This window comes from Mauremys reevesii, linkage group 2, assembly GCF_016161935.1.
Source record: "Mauremys reevesii isolate NIE-2019 linkage group 2, ASM1616193v1, whole genome shotgun sequence".
Lineage (NCBI taxonomy): Eukaryota > Metazoa > Chordata > Testudines > Geoemydidae > Mauremys > Mauremys reevesii.
The window spans coordinates 108876549-108895495 of record NC_052624.1 but is presented as its reverse complement, the minus strand read 5'-3'; the positions used below and the strand labels follow the sequence as shown (position 1 = coordinate 108895495).

At 48.5% G+C, this 18947-nt stretch overlaps 1 long non-coding RNA gene across 1 annotated transcript in view; it reads right to left on the bottom strand.

Moving 5' to 3' along the window:
* The window catches only part of LOC120398775, a 32036-nt gene extending 21360 nt beyond the window's left edge, over positions 1-10676 (bottom strand). The window contains exon 1 of the long non-coding RNA XR_005594698.1: positions 10610-10676. This is a non-coding gene — a long non-coding RNA (uncharacterized LOC120398775). The remainder of the gene's footprint in view (positions 1-10609) is intronic.
* Between the last annotated feature and the right edge of the window lie 8271 nt (positions 10677-18947).

Sequence of the window (18947 nt, the reverse complement as noted above, 5' to 3'; positions counted from 1 at the left end):
GGGCCCCCGCTACCTTCCAGCGGCTAATGGATAAGCTGTTACGGACCCATAGGGAGTACGCTGCTGCCTATCTTGATGATGTCATCATATATAGCCCCGACTGGGAGACGCATCTCAGAAAGGTAGAGGCAGTACTAGATACCCTGAGAAAGGCCGGACTGACCGCGAATCCCTCCAAGTGTTCGATCGGGTTAGCTGAAGCCAAATACCTGGGGTATGTAGTGGGGAGGGGCGTGGTGAGGCCCCAACTCAACAAGCTAGATGCCATATTGAAGTGGCCCCGGCCACTGCGGAAAAAGCAGGTCCGAGCATTCCTGGGACTCGTGGGGTACTATAGGCGGTTCATTCCCCATTTTGCCACCAGGGCATGCCCCTTAACGGACCTGACCAGGGCTCGGGGCCCGGACATAGTGAAATGGTCTGCTGCGGCCGAAGCCGCTTTTGTGGATCTACGAACGGCCCTCTGCACGGACCCTGTCCTAGTAGCCCCAGACTGGGGGCAGGAGTTCGTCCTACAGACGGACGCCTCGGAAGTAGGCCTGGGGGCGGTGCTTTCCCAAATGGTCGGAGATGACGAACACCCCGTCCTCTACCTCAGTAGAAAGCTCCTGCCTAGAGAACGGAAGTACGCCATCGTGGAGAAGGAATGTCTGGCGGTAAAGTGGGCCGTAGAAAGCCTCCGCTATTATTTACTGGGACGGAGATTTGCCCTAGTCACGGACCATGCCCCGTTGCAATGGATGCACCAGAACAAGGACAAGAACGCGCGAGTGACGAGATGGTTCCTGTCGCTTCAGCCCTTCCACTTCACGGTTCGGCACCGGTCCGGGACTCAACATGGCAATGCGGATGGCCTGTCAAGGGTACATTGTTTTCCGACCCAAGTGGCCCAACCCCATAGTGTTGAGCGGGGGGGGGGGGGATATGTGGCAAATTCAGGCCAATTAGCTACCTGGAGAGGGGCAACAATTAGCCCAGAAGGCTTAGCCAGCAAAATAAGGTTCAGCTGGGGCAGGGGTTAGGAAGAAACTAATCAGGTTCAGCTGGCCCCAGTTGCTAGAGACCTTTTTAAACCCTCCCTGACAAGGAAGCCGGGGGGGGGAAGGAGGATGAGAGAAGCAGGGCAGCTGCCAGCAAGGAGGGACAGCTGAACTCTGAGACTCGCTGCAGGACGGAGGGCATTCTCCCCGGGGGGGGGGGGTGAAAGAAACTAGAACTAGGGGGCTGGCTGAGAAGGAATCAGCTCGGCCTTGTGAGATTGAGAAGGGTTTTTTTTTTCCCTTGTGCCCTAGCCTGTGCCTCTGAGGCTGGGATGGACTGAGCTAACAAACAGAGGGGCAGGGGTTTTGCCACACTACTTAGAACCCAACCCAGAACTGTGACTCTGAAAACCTTCCTCCTCCCATGAATATAGGACAATCCATTGGAGACCGATTCTGTACTAGATCCAAATTTCACGAGCCCTTCTTGCATATAAACACACACACGAAGGGGGAGAATAATGAGAAAATTATTCAAGAACACCTCAGTGATTCCTCAATTAGATTGTGTTTGCATTCCTTCTTTGCTTTTTGTGAGCAAAACAGTGTTCATAAGATTCTTGGTGAAATTAGAGCTCATAGCTGAGACGAGTTTAATCACACATTAAGGGTACGTCTACACTACGGGACTATTCTGAATTTGCATAAACCGGTTTTGTAAAACAGATTGTATAAAATCGAGTGCGCGCGGCCACACTAAACACATTAAATCGGTGGTGTGCATCCACGGTCCGAGGCTAGCATCGACTTCTGGAGCGTTGCACTGTGGGTAGCTATTCCGTAGCTATCCCATAGTTCCCGCAGCCTCCCCCGCCCCTTGGAATTTCCGGGTTGAGATCCCAGTGTCTGATGGGGCAATAATCATTGTCGCGGATGGTTCTGGGTAAATGTCGTCAGTCACTCCTTCCTCTGGGAAAGCAACGGCAGACAAGCATTTCGCGCCTTTTTTCCCTGGATTGCCCTGGCAGATGCCATAGCATGGCAATCATGGAGCCTGTTTTGCCTTTTGTGACTGTCACCGTATGTGTACTAGATGCCGCTGACAGAGGCGATTCAGCAGCGCTACACAGCAGCATGCTTTTGCTTTTGCATGACAGCAGAGATGGTTATCAGCCATACTGTACCATCTACCAATCCATAAATTGGTAATAAGATGATCATGGCTACCAGTTCTTTTGCACTGTTCCATTTGCTGCTGTCATAAGTGCCCCTGGCTGCTCTTAGCCAGGGGCGCAAAAGCCAAAATTGGGAATGACTCCCTGAGTCAATCCCTCCTTTTTGGTATCTAAAAATAGAATCAGTCCTGCCTAGAATATGGGCAAGTGTACTAGAGAACCACTGTATCAGAGAACCAGAGAGCACAGCTGCTCTGTGTCAGGTCCTGCAGAAATTATGAGCTGTATGCTATTCATAGGGGGTGCTCCTGCAACAACTGCACCTGTTCATTCCGTTCTTCCCCCAGCCTTCCTGGGCTACCGTAGCATTGTCCCCCCACTTGTGTGATGAAGTAATAAAGAATGCAGGAATAAGACACAGTGACTTGTTAGTGAGATATGAGTGGAAGGCAGCCTCCAGCTGCTATGATAGTCCAGACAGGACAGTAAGGAGTGTGTAGGAGAGGAGCCCAGCATCCCTCTGCTAGTTCAGGGGCACTTGAATCTTTTCTTTACACATGAAGGGTGGGGGCTGATGGAGCTCAGCCCCCTGTTGCTATGACGATGATGGTTATCAGCCATACTGTACCATCTACCAGGAAAAATTAGGACCAGGCGCCCTTGATCGACCTAACAGATGCTAGTCAGCATGGTTATCAGTCCTTTTGCACTGCCCCATGTGCCAATAGGCTGATGACGAGGACGGGTACCAGTCGTATTGTACCATCAGCCAGCCATAGCGTGGGGGGAGCAAGGATGTTGGTGTTGAGTGCTGCACCATCGCGTCTATCTGCAGCATTCAGTAAAGATAGGGTGACATGTAAAAGAGTCGAGAGGATTGTTTTCCCTTTCACTTCTGGGGGTGGGTGGGGGGGTGCGTAAATTGCCGAGCTATGCCCTGACCCACCGCGGACACTGTTTTTGACCCTGGAAGCATTTGGAGCTCAGCCAAGAATGCAAATGCTTTTCAGAGACTGCAGGAACTGTGGGATAGCTTGAGTCCTCCAGTCCATGAGCGTCCATTTGATTCTTTGGCTTTCCGTTACGCTTGTCACGCAGCAGTGCGCTGAGATGGCATCTGTCTGGAGATATTTAAAAAATGATTTTGAATTTCGTCTTCTGTAACGGAGCGCTGATAGAACAGATTTGCCTGCCCTTACAGCGATCACGTCCGCATGGTCCATGCGGGAGCTCTTTCTTTATTTTGATTTTTAACTGCATCACCACCCGTGCTGATCAGAGCTCCATGCTGGGCAAACAGGAAATATTCAAAAGTTCGCGGGGCTTTTCCTGTCTACCTGGCCACTGCATCCGAGTTCAGATTGCTGTCCAGAGCGGTCAGTGGTGCACTGTGGGATACCGCCCGGAGGCCAATACCATCGATCTGCGGCCACACTAACCCCAATCCGATATGGTAATACCGATATTAGCCCTACTCCTCTCGTTAGGGAGGAGTACAGAAACCGGTTTAAAGAGCCCTTTATACCGATATAAAGGGCCTCTTAGTGTGGACGGTTGTGGCATTAAATCGGTTTTACGCTCCTAAAACCGGTTTAAACGCGTAGTGTAGACCAGGCCTAAGATAAGTTTTATGACAGAAGAGTTTGTTTGGGGCAAATTCAAAAGTAGTTTGTGAAAGTAGATCATACAAGTAACAGAAACAGTTCCATGTGTACAGTAAGAAATTTGCCCTGATGGAAGTTAGCACTAGTGTAATTACAAAGTAGATGCACTACACTGGTGCAAAACTAGACTTGCAGTGAGGCCGCTTTCTTTTAATAAATTAGGGCAATTTTTTTTTAAAATCTGCGCAAGTCCTTAGGTGATCAATCTCACAGCTCAAATCTCTAGCTAAAATGGTAAACTACTCAAAGGAATACGCTTTAGCAAATAAATCACATGTGGTCAGTAGGTTGATATTTGTATGCACAAAAATTCACTAAGCATGTTTGGATACTTAACAAATTCCATGAAACTTTGTCTGACACCACCCCATCCCTCCCCCCCACCTAATTCGCAAACACGAAAAAACCCTAACTGCACTGGTTACGTTGTTTGTTTTGAATTATTTGCCTGGCTCTAAGCTTTCTACAAAGTAAGAGTGTTAAGAATAATCAAATCCCATGCCTCTAAGAATCAAGAAAATTTCCCCCTTCTGCCCCCCCTCACCTCCCATGTAATTACTGTGTTATAGGAACATGGTAGAGTTTTTCCTCTTCTTCTGAAGCATCAGTTAATAGATACAACTGTTGGTGTCACTAGTTTGCTCTAGTACACCATATCTTCTATACCTTAAGAAATAAATATTTATTAAATACTGTGAAAATGAAACTGAATTCAGAGTACATGAACAGAACAAATTAACTTTGCATCTGGCTGTTTCGTAGAGGTTGGCCCTGATTTCATGCAGATATAATCATCTTGTTTGCTGATCAACATTGTGGGGAAGGGTTATTTGACTTATTATTAGTTCTCTTTGCTGTGTTTGATGTTTCTCTGTTAATATTGATATTGCACATGTTGATAACAGATTGCTCTGTACTTCGCATGAGAGTAGGAACCTCCCATCACAAAATCCCCCCCACTCCACACACACACATTTCAGTGATGCTTGTGGTGGGTGGTGGTCTTCATGGCTTATCCAGATCCATCATGCAATGTTATAAAACAGCTGCTGTTTTTCACTCTAGAAGTGGTTGCATTTTACTTGTGGGATTGGTCAAGTGCTTTGAAACCTTGGTGATGACAGGCACTATATCACTGTAAAATATTGTCGTTGTAATAATTTGCTAGGATTGTTTGCCTTCCTGGCCTCTCAAACACTGCCCTCTATTCACAGACTTGCAGAATTTAAGGTCAGAAGTGACCATCATGATCATCTAGTCTGATCTCCTGCACATTGCAGGTCACAGAACCTCACCCACCCACTCCAGTAATAGACCCGTAACCTCTGGCTGAGTCACTAAAGTCCTCAAATCATGATTTAAAGACTTCAAGTTATAGAAAATCCCTCAGAGGAAGGCAAAAAACTCCCAAGGTGTCTGCCAATCTGACAGGGAGGAACATTCCTTCCGAACCCCAAATATGGTGATCAGTTAGACCCTGAGATTGTGGCCAAGATCCACCAGCCAGACATCTGGGAAAGAATTCTCTGTAGTAACTCAAAGCCCGCCCCACCTAGTATCCCATCAGCAGCCATTAGAGATATTTGCTGCTAGCAGTCACAAATTGTACTTGGAGGATTGTCATTGCCAGTGGACCTCAAAGGGAAGTAACTAGTGGCTGCCACCTACAAAGAGGATAAGTCACAGGGAAGGAAAATAAGTGAGAGAGAAGGAGGAGAAATATTAAGGGGGAGAAAAAGGGGAAATGAGGGTTGGAGAGGAGGAAGAGGAGTAGGCATCAGCCCAGGCAGCAGATGAAGAAGGAGCAAACCTCTTTTAGCTTGTCACCCTTTTTTAGCAGTGTTGTCATCAGCACCAAGTCCACTGTGTGGCACATTTCCAGAGCAGGGACAAGGGTGGCTTTAGATAGGCTGCAAGCAGATGGGCATCTTTGTAGGGTTGAGCCTTTTCAGTGGTGTCCTATGGGCAGGCACATTCTAGTACTTCAGGTCTAATAGTACAGATTAATTGCTCATGTCACTACATGTTGTCTAGGCTCTGCCCAAATCCCTTTCACCAGCACCACCCAATGCCTCCTCTTTAGTGCTTAGTCAGCTATAAATGTGCCAGCATAGTGCCTGAACCTGCTCCCACTAAAACATCTCTCTGGGTACGTCTACACTACGGGACTATTCCGAATTTGCATAAGCCGGTTTTGTAAAACAGATTTTATAAAATCGAGTGCGCGCGGCCACACTAAACACATTAAATCGGTGGTGTGCGTCCATGGTCCGAGGCTAGCGTCGATTTCTGGAGAGTTGCACTGTGGGTAGCTATCCCGTAGCTGTCCCATAGTTCCCGCAGCCTCCCCCGCCCCTTGGCATTTCCGGGTTGAGATCCCAGTGCCTGATGGGGCAATAATCATTGTCGCGGGTGGTTCTGGGTAAATGTCGTCAGTCACTCCTTCCTCTGGGAAAGCAACGGCAGACAAGCATTTCGCGCCTTTTTTCCCTGGATTGCCCTGGCAGATGCCATAGCATGGCAATCATGGAGCCTGTTTTGCCTTTTGTGACTGTCACCGTATGTGTACTAGATGCCGCTGACAGAGGCGATTCAGCAGCGCTACACAGCAGCATGCTTTTGCTTTTGCATGACAGCAGAGATGGTTATCAGCCATACTGTACCATCTACCAATCCATAAATTGGTAATAAGGTGATCGTGGCTACCAGTCCTTTTGCACTGTTCCATTTGCTGCTGTCATAAGTGCCCCTGGCTGCTCTTAGCCAGGGGCGCAAAAGCCAAAATTGGGAATGACTCCCTGAGTCAATCCCTCCTTTTTGGTATCTAAAAATAGAATCAGTCCTGCCTAGAATATGGGCAAGTGTACTAGAGAACCACTGTATCAGAGAACCAGAGAGCACAGCTGCTCTGTGTCAGATCCTGCAGAAATTATGAGCTGTATTCTATTCACGGGGGTGCTCCTGCAACAACCCCACCTGTTGATTCCGTTCTTCCCTCAGCCTTCCTGGGCTACCGTAGCATTGTCCCCCCACTTGTGTGATGAAGTAATAAAGAATGCAGGAATAGACACAGTGACTTGTTAGTGAGATATGAGTGGAAGGCAGCCTCCAGCTGCTATGATAGTCCAGACAGGACAGTAAGGAGTGTGTAGGAGAGGAGCCCAGCATCCCTCTGCTAGTTCAGGGGCACTTGAATCTTTTCTTTACACATGAAGGGTGGGGGCTGATGGAGCTCAGCCCCCTGTTGCTATGACGACGATGGTTATCAGCCATACTGTACCATCTACCAGGAAAAATTAGGACCAGGCGCCCTTGATCGACCTAACAGATGCTAGTCAGCATGGTTACCAGTCCTTTTGCACTGCCCCATGTGCCAATAGGCTGATGACGAGAACAGATACCAGTTGTATTGTACCATCAGCCAGCCATAGCGTGGGGGGAGCAAGGATGTTGGTGTTGAGTGCTGCACCATCGCATCTATCTGCAGCATTCAGTAAAGATAGGGTGACATATAAAAGAGTCAAGAGAGGATTGTTTTCCCTTTCACTACTGGGGGTGGGTGGGGGGGTGCGTAAATTGCCGAGCTATGCCCTGACCCACCGCGGACACTGTTTTTGACCCTAGAAGCATTTGGAGCTCAGCCAAGAATGCAAATGCTTTTCAGAGACTGCAGGAACTGTGGGATAGCTTGAGTCCTCCAGTCCATGAGCGTCCATTTGATTCTTTGGCTTTCCATTACGCTTGTCACGCAGCAGTGCGCTGAGTCCCTGCTATGGCATCTGTCTGGAGATATTTAAAAAATGATTTTGAATTTCGTCTTCTGTAACGGAGCGCTGATAGAACAGATTTGCCTGCCCTTACAGCGATCACGTCCACATGGTCCATGCGGGAGCTCTTTCTTTATTTTGATTTTTAACTGCATCACCACCCGTGCTGATCAGAGCTCCACGCTGGGCAAACAGGAAATATTCAAAAGTTCGCGGGGCTTTTCCTGTCTACCTGGCCACTGCATCCGAGTTCAGATTGCTGTCCAGAGCGGTCAGTGGTGCACTGTGGGATACTGCCCGGAGGCCAATACCGTCGATCTGCGGCCACACTAACCCCAATCCGATATGGTAATACTGATATTAGCCCTACTCCTCTCGTTAGGGAGGAGTACAGAAACCGGTTTAAAGAGCCCTTTATACCGATATAAAGGGCCTCTTAGTGTGGACGGTTGTGGCATTAAATCGGTTTTACGCTCCTAAAACCGGTTTAAACGCGTAGTGTAGACCAGGCCTCTGATGTCAGCAGAGGTAGGAATGGGCCCATTTCTGGCATTGAATGTTCAGTGTGTAATGCTGAAAATTTGGCTAGTCCAGACACTGCGCCATTGTAATCAATTAATGTGGACTTAACACTATTTCCCAATGCAACCTCCCCACAATTTTCCTTAGCTCCTTTCCTAAAAGCATTTTTTGACAATATGAAGCTGAAATGTGGGAATCAGGCTCAGGTAATAGGGTGCAGAGTGTTTTTCCTTGAGGACTCTGGTTCCAAACCCAGCTCAGGTCACTAATGAATGAAACTTGTAACCATCTGAAGGCGGTTTGTTTTCTGTGTGAAACTAGTTGACTATCTCAATCTGTTTCCTAGTAGATAAGGCTTCACATTGCAGTTAGCACTGATTAGATTTGTTACCCTTTTATAAAGAGACTTAGGTCTAAGTGGTCATGGATGCTGGCTAACATCTCATCCAGAAGGGATCTTGCTAGGAAAGATGGGAATGTGGGAAGTCCACACTTCCATTAGGGTGGGAAGGAAGATCTCATGCATAGGGCACTGACTGGGACTTGGATAGGGTCATGGGAATTAAATTCCTGTCTCAGCCATGGACTTTCTGTGTATATGGACAAGTAATCTGATCTATCTGTTACCTCAATTCCCCATCTGTAACATGAGGATAATACTTCCCATCCTCACAGAGTGTTGAGGATAAAATCCATGCATGAGGGTGAGGTGCTCAGATACTACAGTAATGAAGGGCCATATAAGTACCTAAAGAGAGTCCAGACTCTGTCCTGCAGATTTACTGTCCAGTGCCTTTCATCAGCTAAATGAACTGTAATTTTTTTAATGAGAAATTAAAACCAAAGCAGAAAGAATGTCTCCATGTTGATGCTTGCTGCATTCAGGTTGTGTAACTCTGAATGAAAGTATGTTTATGATGCACATGGCATGAGACATCTTGTTCTAATATAGCCCAATGGATCGTATGCACTGGTGAAACAGAGCTCCGCTCTGGATCAGGGGAAAATGTGTTGTCATAGTTTATTCATTGCAACAATTTGTCCCATACAGTGTGTGTGGGAACTGAGAGGAAGGCAGTTCATTTGAAAAAAAAAATCAGTCACCTCTAAAAAGTAGAGAAAGCAGCTCTAGTTCCAGACAGTGGTACTGGGAACACAAGGGCTATATGTCTTTGTGTGCATGCTCCTAAAATATCACTCTTAGGCTACGTCTATACTACCCGCCCAGGTCGGCGGGTAGCGTTCGACTTCTCGGAGTTCGATATATCGCGTCTCATCTAGACGCGATATATCGAACTCCAAACGCGCTCCCGTCGACTCCGGAACTCCTCCACCGCGAACGGCGGTGGCGGAGTGGACGGGGGAGCCATGGACTTCGATCCTGCGGCTTCTGGACAGGTGAGTAGTTCGAAATAAGGTAGTTCGAGTTCAGCGTAGCTGAACTTGCATACTTTAGTTCGACCCCGCCTCCCCAGTGTAGACCAGGCCTTAGTTTTAATTTTTTTCACTCCATATTTTCTTGCACTGCACAATTTTTAGCCCTTGCTCAAGGTGTATGTGTGTTCTGTTCACCAAATTTTGGTTACAAATAATTAAATGATAAGCAGAACACATTTTTGATATCAGCACCACCCAAGATCCCATGAGCACTTAACCAGAGAAAAGAAAATATTTAGTCTGTGTCGTAGCCCCCGTGTGTCTAGCAGGTTTATTCTCTCTATGTTGTCAGGAAAGCTCTGCATATTTGTTTGTGGAAGGAGTTTTATTGCAGCACTTCCAGGGGCATGTAATTTAAATTCTTTAACCTAGACCACTCCAGCAAGCTGGAACTAACTCAGAATAAAATATACTTTCCCATCAGCACCTTCTGTTCACTGGCTGTAACTGGAAATACAGCCTGCTTTTTGGTTTGTATAGAATTAGCTTGATCTTTTACTCCCATCCAGTGGCTTTTAGTAGAATTGCACGGTTCTATTCACAATACAAGGCATGCTACAAACAGCAAAACATCAGTAGGGTAGGGCATATCCAGGCTCAATTTCAGATGGGCATAAAAATCCCCTCCATTTGCCTGCCACTCTTGTAGAGGTAAAAATCCTAAGGCCATCTTGGATCTTCTAAAGGACAACTAGGCATCCATTTTGTAAGCCCTTCTTGTCCCCTCCTTTCTTTGATTTTGGCACCTTTTTATGTTTAGGCGGGAAAAGATAGTTACTGTCAATCAACTAATCTGCCTAGCGACCCCATGTCTATATAAGGCAGTGCACAGATTAAATCAGGGCTGCCCGCCCGAGTGGCAGAGTCTTGTTACTGTCTGTTTGTAGTGGAACAAGTAGCTGAGGGTTAATAGGGTAGGCCATTCACCCCACAAGGGTCATCTAAGCAAGGGATATACTTACCTACACACACCCAATTCATCTTCTATAATGTCCGCTTGCTCCACGCACAACGACACAGGTGAAGGGGGGTGGGATTCAATCTCTTGAACACTCTCATCTTACCTGAGAAGACACTCATCTGATCCTGTCTCGAAGTTCTATTTCCATCTGAGGAATCCAGCTGTCCTGTCGTGCTGCGCCATCCTGAGGAGGAGAAGGCACCATTGAATCAAGCTGCCAGAAATGGTATTGTCACTGTCATTTTGATCTTTGTGATAAATCCCCATTGATACAGCCTGCCTTGTTTTATTATATGTTTTACCTTGTTATCTGGGGAGTCCTTACCACCCATTAATAAATTTGTTGCACCTTTATCCTTTTTGAGTCATATTTGAGAACACAGACCCCCGGTGATAAATACAGGAAAGGAGGTGAACCTGAGATGGAGACTTCTGGCCATTGTTAATTTTAGCTCCTGTTAGGGTCAACACTCTCAATGGTGAAAAAGTTCTTTAAGAAGAAGATTCTTGCTTGTTTTTAGTGACAGAGAAAAGACCTGCTCAGAGTGGGCCTGATTTTCATATAGTGTGCTTGGAATAGGGAACTGGCTACTTATGCTCAGTTGAAATGGTCTTTCTAGGTGTCCCTTGCTTTTTAACCTGCACGTATTATTAATAAATATAGATGGGTTTAAGTGATTACTCTGATATATGAAAGTGTTCCATGATATCTGTTCAGTGCGTGTAAGCTGGAGTTATGAGATTTTCTGGATGAAATCCCAAATGAGGTGAAACTCACCCTGTTTCTGGTTTATTTCACACTCAAAATTCAGGCCAGGTTCCTTGAAAATTTGCTGATGTTCACCTTTAAAGCTAATGTGGATTGTGCGTTATCTTTGAAGTGCACCGCTCTGCATGATTTAGACTTAGTTGAAACCCACCATGTTTCACCCAAAGTGTCCGAGGGAGAATCCAAGTTTGTTTGATCCCAAACAGTAAAATAAAACTCCGAGGAGGTGGTGTGAAATGGGAGGAAACTTTGACATGCTCCCATGCAAAGTGAAATCACAGACACACACGGCTCTACTGTACTGAACAAATCTGCACAACTCTCAAGTCAGCAGAATAAAGGTCAGAAGTGGACATACACAGGGGCGGCTCTACAAATTTGGCCGCCCCAAGCAATCATGCCTGGGAGGCGCCCCCGAACCGCGGGAGCAGCAGGGCTGCCGCGGGCATGACTGCGGAGGGTCCGCTGGTCGCGTGGCTCAGCTGGACCTCCCGCAGCTGCGGGCGGTTCGCTGGTCCGGCGGCTCCGGTTGAGCTGCCGCAGTCATGCCTGCGGGAGGTCCAGCCGAGCCGCGGGACCAGCGAACCATACGCAGTCATGCCTGCGGCAGGTCCGGTCGTCCCGGGGCTCCGGTGGACCTCCCGCAGGCATGACTGCGGCAGGTCCACCGGACCAGCCTGCCGCCCCCCTGGGAAAGGGCCGCCCCAGGCGGGTGCTTGCCCCGCTGGGCTCTAGAGCCGCCCCTGGACATACAGAGGAAGACAACTTGCATCTCATACTAATTGTTACCGCTAGTGAGAGACCCAACCTGTGCAGATCTGGTTGTGAATCTTCCCAAAATCTGAGATTTTGGTCTGGATACAGCTCTAGTTTAGCACTAATAAACTGGATAGCAAATTCAAAGGATCTTAGGCACATACACAAGGAAGATTTTGGACAAGTGGTGGTACAACACAGCCGGGCTGGAGACTTGCTCCCCTTCAGCGTGGAGGGCTGTGCCTCATGTGGACCGTGCCTGGTGTGGGTCACAGCTGAGAATGTCCAATTCAGAGCAGACTGCAAGAAACAGGGCAGACACACTCCTAAACTGGTGGCTAGTCTAACATTAGAGTTCCCCAAACCAGTTAACAAAAGTGAGCTCTTCTATTACCACATTGGTTAACAAGGAGCTAAAAACAGTCTCCTTAGGCAATCCAGCCCCTATCATCATCCAGATATGGTATTTATGATGAGAGGTTACTGAAAACCAGATTCATCGTACATAAGGTTCTTCTAATACCAAAGGATCAGCCACTCCCCCAGATCAATATATATACACACTTTATATACACACTTTAGATCTTACCAAATACCATGCTTGTGGCCACTCCTTTAGTAACTAAAACCTAAAGGTTTATTAATATAAAAAGAACGGAGGAGAGTTAACTGGTTAAAGGAATCCTATACCTTACAAGTGCTGTTAAATCTGCTATCTTTTAATAAGTCACTCTGGTTCACCCATTAGATTGGGGCCATCAGTCCATTGCTCAAAGTTTTTCTTTGCTAAAAATCATCTCCAAAGATGGGGAGCAGGCATGAAGACAAAGCAGTGATGTCACAACTTGCAATTTATAGTGCAGCCTGTGTGCATGGAAAGTTACTGGTCAATATGGAGTCCAGGGTCACATGATCATGGAAGGTTATTGGTGAAAGATGGCATCTTAGATCACATGTCCTTACTTGCTTTGCTGAGTCATGAGGCATTCACTGAGTATGTGCTCCTTGAGGAGTTTTTGGGAGGGTCCCTGGAATAGTTGATTGTCCTTAATGGGACATCAAGCAGGCTGGCTAGTGTTGATGCAAATCTATTTGTGAATGTCATCCAGGAACACAACATATGTTTGAGATACAAATACATAGGAAATATGTATAACTTCAGATACAAAATGATGCATGCATGTAAACAGGATTATCATACTTAGCAAATCATAACTTTTCCATTGATATCTTACATGACATATTTTGTATCAGCTTTAGTGCAATTGTGCAACAGTGGTGATACATTAGTGATAATACATTACTGTACATCTGGTTATTCTTTCTATACCACATCACACTTCACGTCCAGTGATACATAGTCTTAACTACTTTAGCTCCTTTAGCACACACAAAGACTTGTATCAGTGTTACCTTAATAATATAACATGGATGGTTCTCTATATAATGTGAACATTTAAGTATATGAATATTTTATTGGTACAGCAGAGTATTGCATGTGTTTATATGCTGATCTGCTGCATGTCCACATTTGGGCCATACCGTAGAGTTTATATGTTTTGTTGTTTAATATATGCTACAATATATAATTCATAGCAGAATATGATAAAGTGCTTAGCACTTTCTGAAAATCAGGCCCTTTTCAGGCATCTCAAATTGGACACCAAAATGGAGCCCCATGCAATAACAACTCACTTTTGGAAGTTTGGGCTGCTATGTATTCATGTCCTGTAGTATGTGTTCCCTGATAGGAACTAGATCCCTAATTAATTCCATCTATTATGCCAATCATTGTAGAATTAAAATGCATTAATTACTACTATGTATATGACACTGAGGGAAAATGTGGCTTAATGGGAAAATACCTCTCCTTGGTAACCATTCTCCTCCCTCAAGTTCTATATCAGTTGCCAAAGTTTCTGCTTCAGCTAATGATTTTTTGCTTGAACCCCATAGGAAGTGCCAAATAACCATTTTGGATGGGAGCACATCAGCGTGGATTCTGCTTAATGCATACAAGAGCCTGGGCAGTGGATTCATATTAATAATGAAGGCAGGTATGAGCTTCTTAAATCTGAGGAAAGAGGTCATCAGGGGCAGGGCTGGATTAACTTTCTGTGGGCCCGGTGCCAAACACATTTGTGGGCCCCCATAGGGGCAATGGAGCATGGAGTTGGGGGGCCGGTCCCTGGAGCAAGGGGCTGGCCAGGGGCATGGCATGGCAGGGGTGGACCCACTCTGCCCAGCCCAGTGCCAGGCCACTATTTACAAACCGGCAGTTGCCAGATGCACAATGGCCCACCCGGCCCTGTGCTGCCAGCATGCCCCTTCCCCTCGCGGGGCAGGCCATGCCATGCCACACATCGCCCCCACCCAATGCCGGAACACTCGCCCTTCCCCCCCTGATTCCCTATGGCCAGAGCCCCCACGGACCCGCTATACCCAGTGCCCCCCCAGACCCTGCCACAAATGCACAGCACCCTGCATACCACCACCCCTGTCCAGTGCCCCACAGCCCCACCACAACTGCCCAGCTTCCCACACAGAACCCCTACACCCTAGTTCCCCATCACACAGATCTTCCCCGCTCCCTCACAGCCCAGCACCCCCGGTCCCCCAGAGACCCACTCCCCCATGCCCTGCCTCCTGGCCGCACTCACTGGCCCTGCTGGGAGGCAACTGTGTCTGCTGGGCTGAGCTGCCAGTGTCGCCAGGGCTGGTCCCGGGGTGGAGAATCACTCCAGCCCCCTGGGAGTGGCACAATCAGCCGGGCCAGGGCCTGCCCCTGCCAGCCTCCCTCAGGACCCACTTGCCTGGAGGGGCCCAGCCAAGCCCCCCACACTGCCCCTCATCAACTGGCTGAGACTGGCCAGGCTTCTGCACCAGTCCCAGGCAGCTCAGCTCCAGGGAGACAGGTGGGGCCCCACAGGTGGTGGGAAGCAGAGACTGCCCGGAGCTGGAGGTGCACTGAGGTCTGGCCAGGGGGCAGAGAGAATCATAGAATCTCAGGGTTGGAAGAGACCTCAGGAGGTTATCTAGTCCAGCCCCCTGCTCAAAGCAGGACCAACCCCAACAAAATCATCCCAGCCAGGGCTTTGTAAAGCCTGACCTTAAAAACCTCTATGGACGGAGATTCCACCACCTCCCTAGGTAACCCATTCCAGTGCTTCACCACCCACCTAGTGAAATAGTGTTTCCTAATGTCCAACCTGAACCTCCCCCACTGCAACTTGAGACCATTGCTCCTTGTTCTGTCATCTGCCACCAGTGAGAACAGCCGAGCTCCATCCTCTTTGGAACCCCCTTTCAGATAGTTGAAGGTTGCTATCAAATTCCCAACCCTTCTTTTCTGCAGACTAAATAAGCCCAGGTCCCTCAGCCTTGCCTCATAAGTCATGGACCCAGCCCCTTAATCATTTTCATTGCCCTCTGCTGGACTCTCTCCAATTTGTTCACATCCTTTCTGTAGCGGGGGGCCCAAAACTGGACACAATACTCCAGATGTGACCTCACCAGTGCCGAATAGAGGGGAATAATCACTTCCCTCAATCTCCTGGCAATGCTCCTACTAATGCAACCCAATATGCCGTTAGTCTTCTTGACAACAAGGGCACACTGCTGACTCATATCCAGCTTCTCGTCCACTGTAACCCCTAGGTACTTTTCTGCAGAACTGCCGCTTAGCCAGTCGGTCCCCAGCCTGTAGCAGTGCATGGGATTCTTCCATCCTAAGTGCAGGACTCTGCACTTGTCCTTGTTGAACCTCATCAGATTTCTTCTGGCCCAATCCTCCAATTTGTCTAAGTCACTCTGGACCCTATCCCTACCCTCCAGCATAACTACCTCTCCCCCCAGCTTAGTGTCATCCACAAACTTGCTGAGGGTACAATCCATCCCATCATCCAGATCATTAATGAAGATGTTGAACAAAACTGACCCCAGGACCTAAGTTCCCTGTGGCCGTGCAGCAGCCTATTTATCCCCACACAGGGGCCCAGGGAACCCGCCTGAGGACCTGCTGTGGCCGAGGACCTTCCGGGGGAGGAGCACTGCTAGCCAGGTTGCCAACCTGCCAAGGCCAGGGCGCCCCTCCCCTGGCCCCAACCTGCCATGCCTGGGGCGGCCTGGCCCAGCCTCAGCCGCGGCCTGGACCCAGGAGCAGCCCGGACCCAGGAGCAGCTCGGGGTGGCGCAGATCCAGGAGGGGCCCAGGCCAGCCCCAGGCATGGCCGAAGCAGGGTGGCCAGGCCCGGCCCTAGCCGCAGCCAGGGCGGTGCGGCCCAGCCCCAGGTCCAGCCCGGGCAGCACAGCCCGGACCCCTGTGCAGGTGGAATGCCCCTCCCCTGGCCTGAACCCAGCCCCAGCCCGGACCTGCTGGGGCTAGGGAAGGGGTGCCTATCCTGCAGCCCCAACCCCAGAGCTGCCGCAGCGGGAAGAGGCGTCTTTCCCTCACAGCCCAGGTGTTGATGCGGGGAGAGAGAGCTGGGGGGGAGTCCTCTCTCCCCACTGTAGCCCTGGAGCCCCCTCCTACGCCCCAAACCCCTCATCCTCAGCCCCCTCCCAGAGCCCGCACCCCCAGCTGGAGCCCTCACACCCCTCCACCCCAACCCTCATATATACCCTCCATATTGGTGCACATGAACAAAATTAATTCCACACATGGATGGGAAAAATTAGCAGGAACACTGCCCAGGACCAACCCCTGGGGCACTCCGCTTGAAACCGGCTGCCAACTAGACATTGAGCCATTGATCACTACCCGTTGAGCCCGACGAACTAGCCAACTTTCTATCCACCTGATAGTCCATTCATCCAGCCCATACTTCTTTAACTGGCTGGCAAGAAGCCGGTGGGTGGGGCCAGGAGGTGGAGAGGAGTCCTCGGCCAGCTGGTGGGCAGGCCAAGAGGAGCAAGTGGTGGGGGACCTGGCAGGGTCTCAGGGCACAGTGCAAACAGAGCAGGCTGAGGCCCCTTCTGAGCATAGGCCTGGCTCCATTGTAAACCTGGCACTGATCAGGGGACCTAGATTACCCTTAACCCTACTGAACCATCTCCTCAGCTGGTGTAGATCCATTGATTTCAGTGGTGTTCTGCTGATTTATACCTCTGTGTCTGGCTCATCATATTTAAAATTTTGGAGGCTTAACAAAGGGTCCACTCTTCCAAATGTTGTTTCAAGAGAGCAAGGCAGCATGTCAGATTTTGAACAGCCTAATCTAAATCCAGATAGAAGCTGGGTTCCGGATTCAAACCTTGAGCACAATACTTAGTTTTTACATCTCCACAGGGGGGATAAGGCTTCCCTCCCTCCCAGGCCTGTTCTGAGAATTTGATAGTGGGTAACATTTTTAAAAATTCCTGAATGAATTAGGAGTCTAAGTCCCACTGGTTTTCAGTGGATTTAGGGCTTGTCTAGATGGAGACTTAGTTCATGGCAAGCTTGGGGTGTAAATGTACAATGCACTAGCCTATTGCACACTCACTGGCTGTGTAGATACTACTGCCATGCACTAAAAGTTCCTAATGTGCTGTGACTGAGTGTCACTGACTGAGGAAACATGATAGTTAATAAGAAATCATGTAACATGCCTGACTACAGGTAAAAGTTAGTGAAGGTTGTGAGTTTGCTGTCACTTTATGCATTTCCTGCTGATGGCAGGTCATGCAGAATGACACTATCATTGTGTTTAAGGCACAGATTGAGAGATCATGTGAGACAGGCAATCCAGTAAGGTTGCGCCTTATCTTGAATGATGGTTTTTCTTTTGATAGAACCATTGACACAGTTAATTAAAAGCAGGTTAGATATTTGCCTGGAGGAGATGGCAAAGTTGAAGAATGGTACAGTGACCAGATAGAAAATGTGAAAAATAGGGATGGGGTGGGGGGGGGGGGGTAATAGGCGCCAATATAAGAAAAAAACCCAAATGATCAGGACTGTCCCTATAAAATTGGGATATCTGGTCACCCTAAAGAATGGGCAATTAGGCCAAAATCTTCAAACAGGTGCCACGGATCCCCTAAGAACAGCCTTTTGATTTGGCAGCCTTCCTATACAAACTGAATGTTATCCAACTTGAGGAAAAATTGGCATCATCCTCACTGAAGCTCCATTTCACAGATCTAAAGCCTGCTAATAATGCTCATATCTACTTCTCCAGCCCTGAGCTGAACCCCTCTGCCCAGGTTCATGTCTCCTCTCCAATGCCTCTTCGTGGATTAAGCTAAACATGGGATAATAGAACTTTCTGAGCTTTTCCTCCTGCTTTCTCCATCACTACTGACAGCTCTTCTAGTCTCAGAATCACTGAAGCTTGTAGCCTGGGATATATCAATTTCCATCCTTCCTTGCACTCAGACTCCTGCCAAGCTCCTTGGTTCTTCCTCTGTAACATTTCTCAGGGCCCCAGCTCCACACGCAGGTACCGGAAGACTGGAGAACTTCAGGCTGAGCCAGTGACCTCAGGGCTTCCGGGCTTCCTGCTCTGGAGCCTGGAAACTTTAGGATGAGCATCCAGGGCCTGCAGTTCCATGGCAGGCCTGCTATGCAGACTGTCCTGGGGCCAGAGATCCCAGGGCTTCCTGATTCCTGGGACAGCTGCCTCCTTGGGCTGCCTGACTCTCAGGGCACCTGCCTCCCCAGGCCACAGCTCCCGGAGTATGGAAACACTGAGGCCCCAGACCTGGGGCAGTCCACATGGCCTAGGGTGACCAGACAGTGTGAAAAATTGGGATGAGGGTGGGGGGTAATTGGCACCTATATAAGAAAAAGCCCCAAATATCAGGACTGTTCCTATAAAATTGGGATGTCTGGTTACCCTAACATAGCCAGGCTTCCCCAGATCTACCGACTGGGAGCCCTGGCAGCTGCTGAGTGAAATTGACAAGCTTGTCAGTTTCACTGGATGAACCCACAA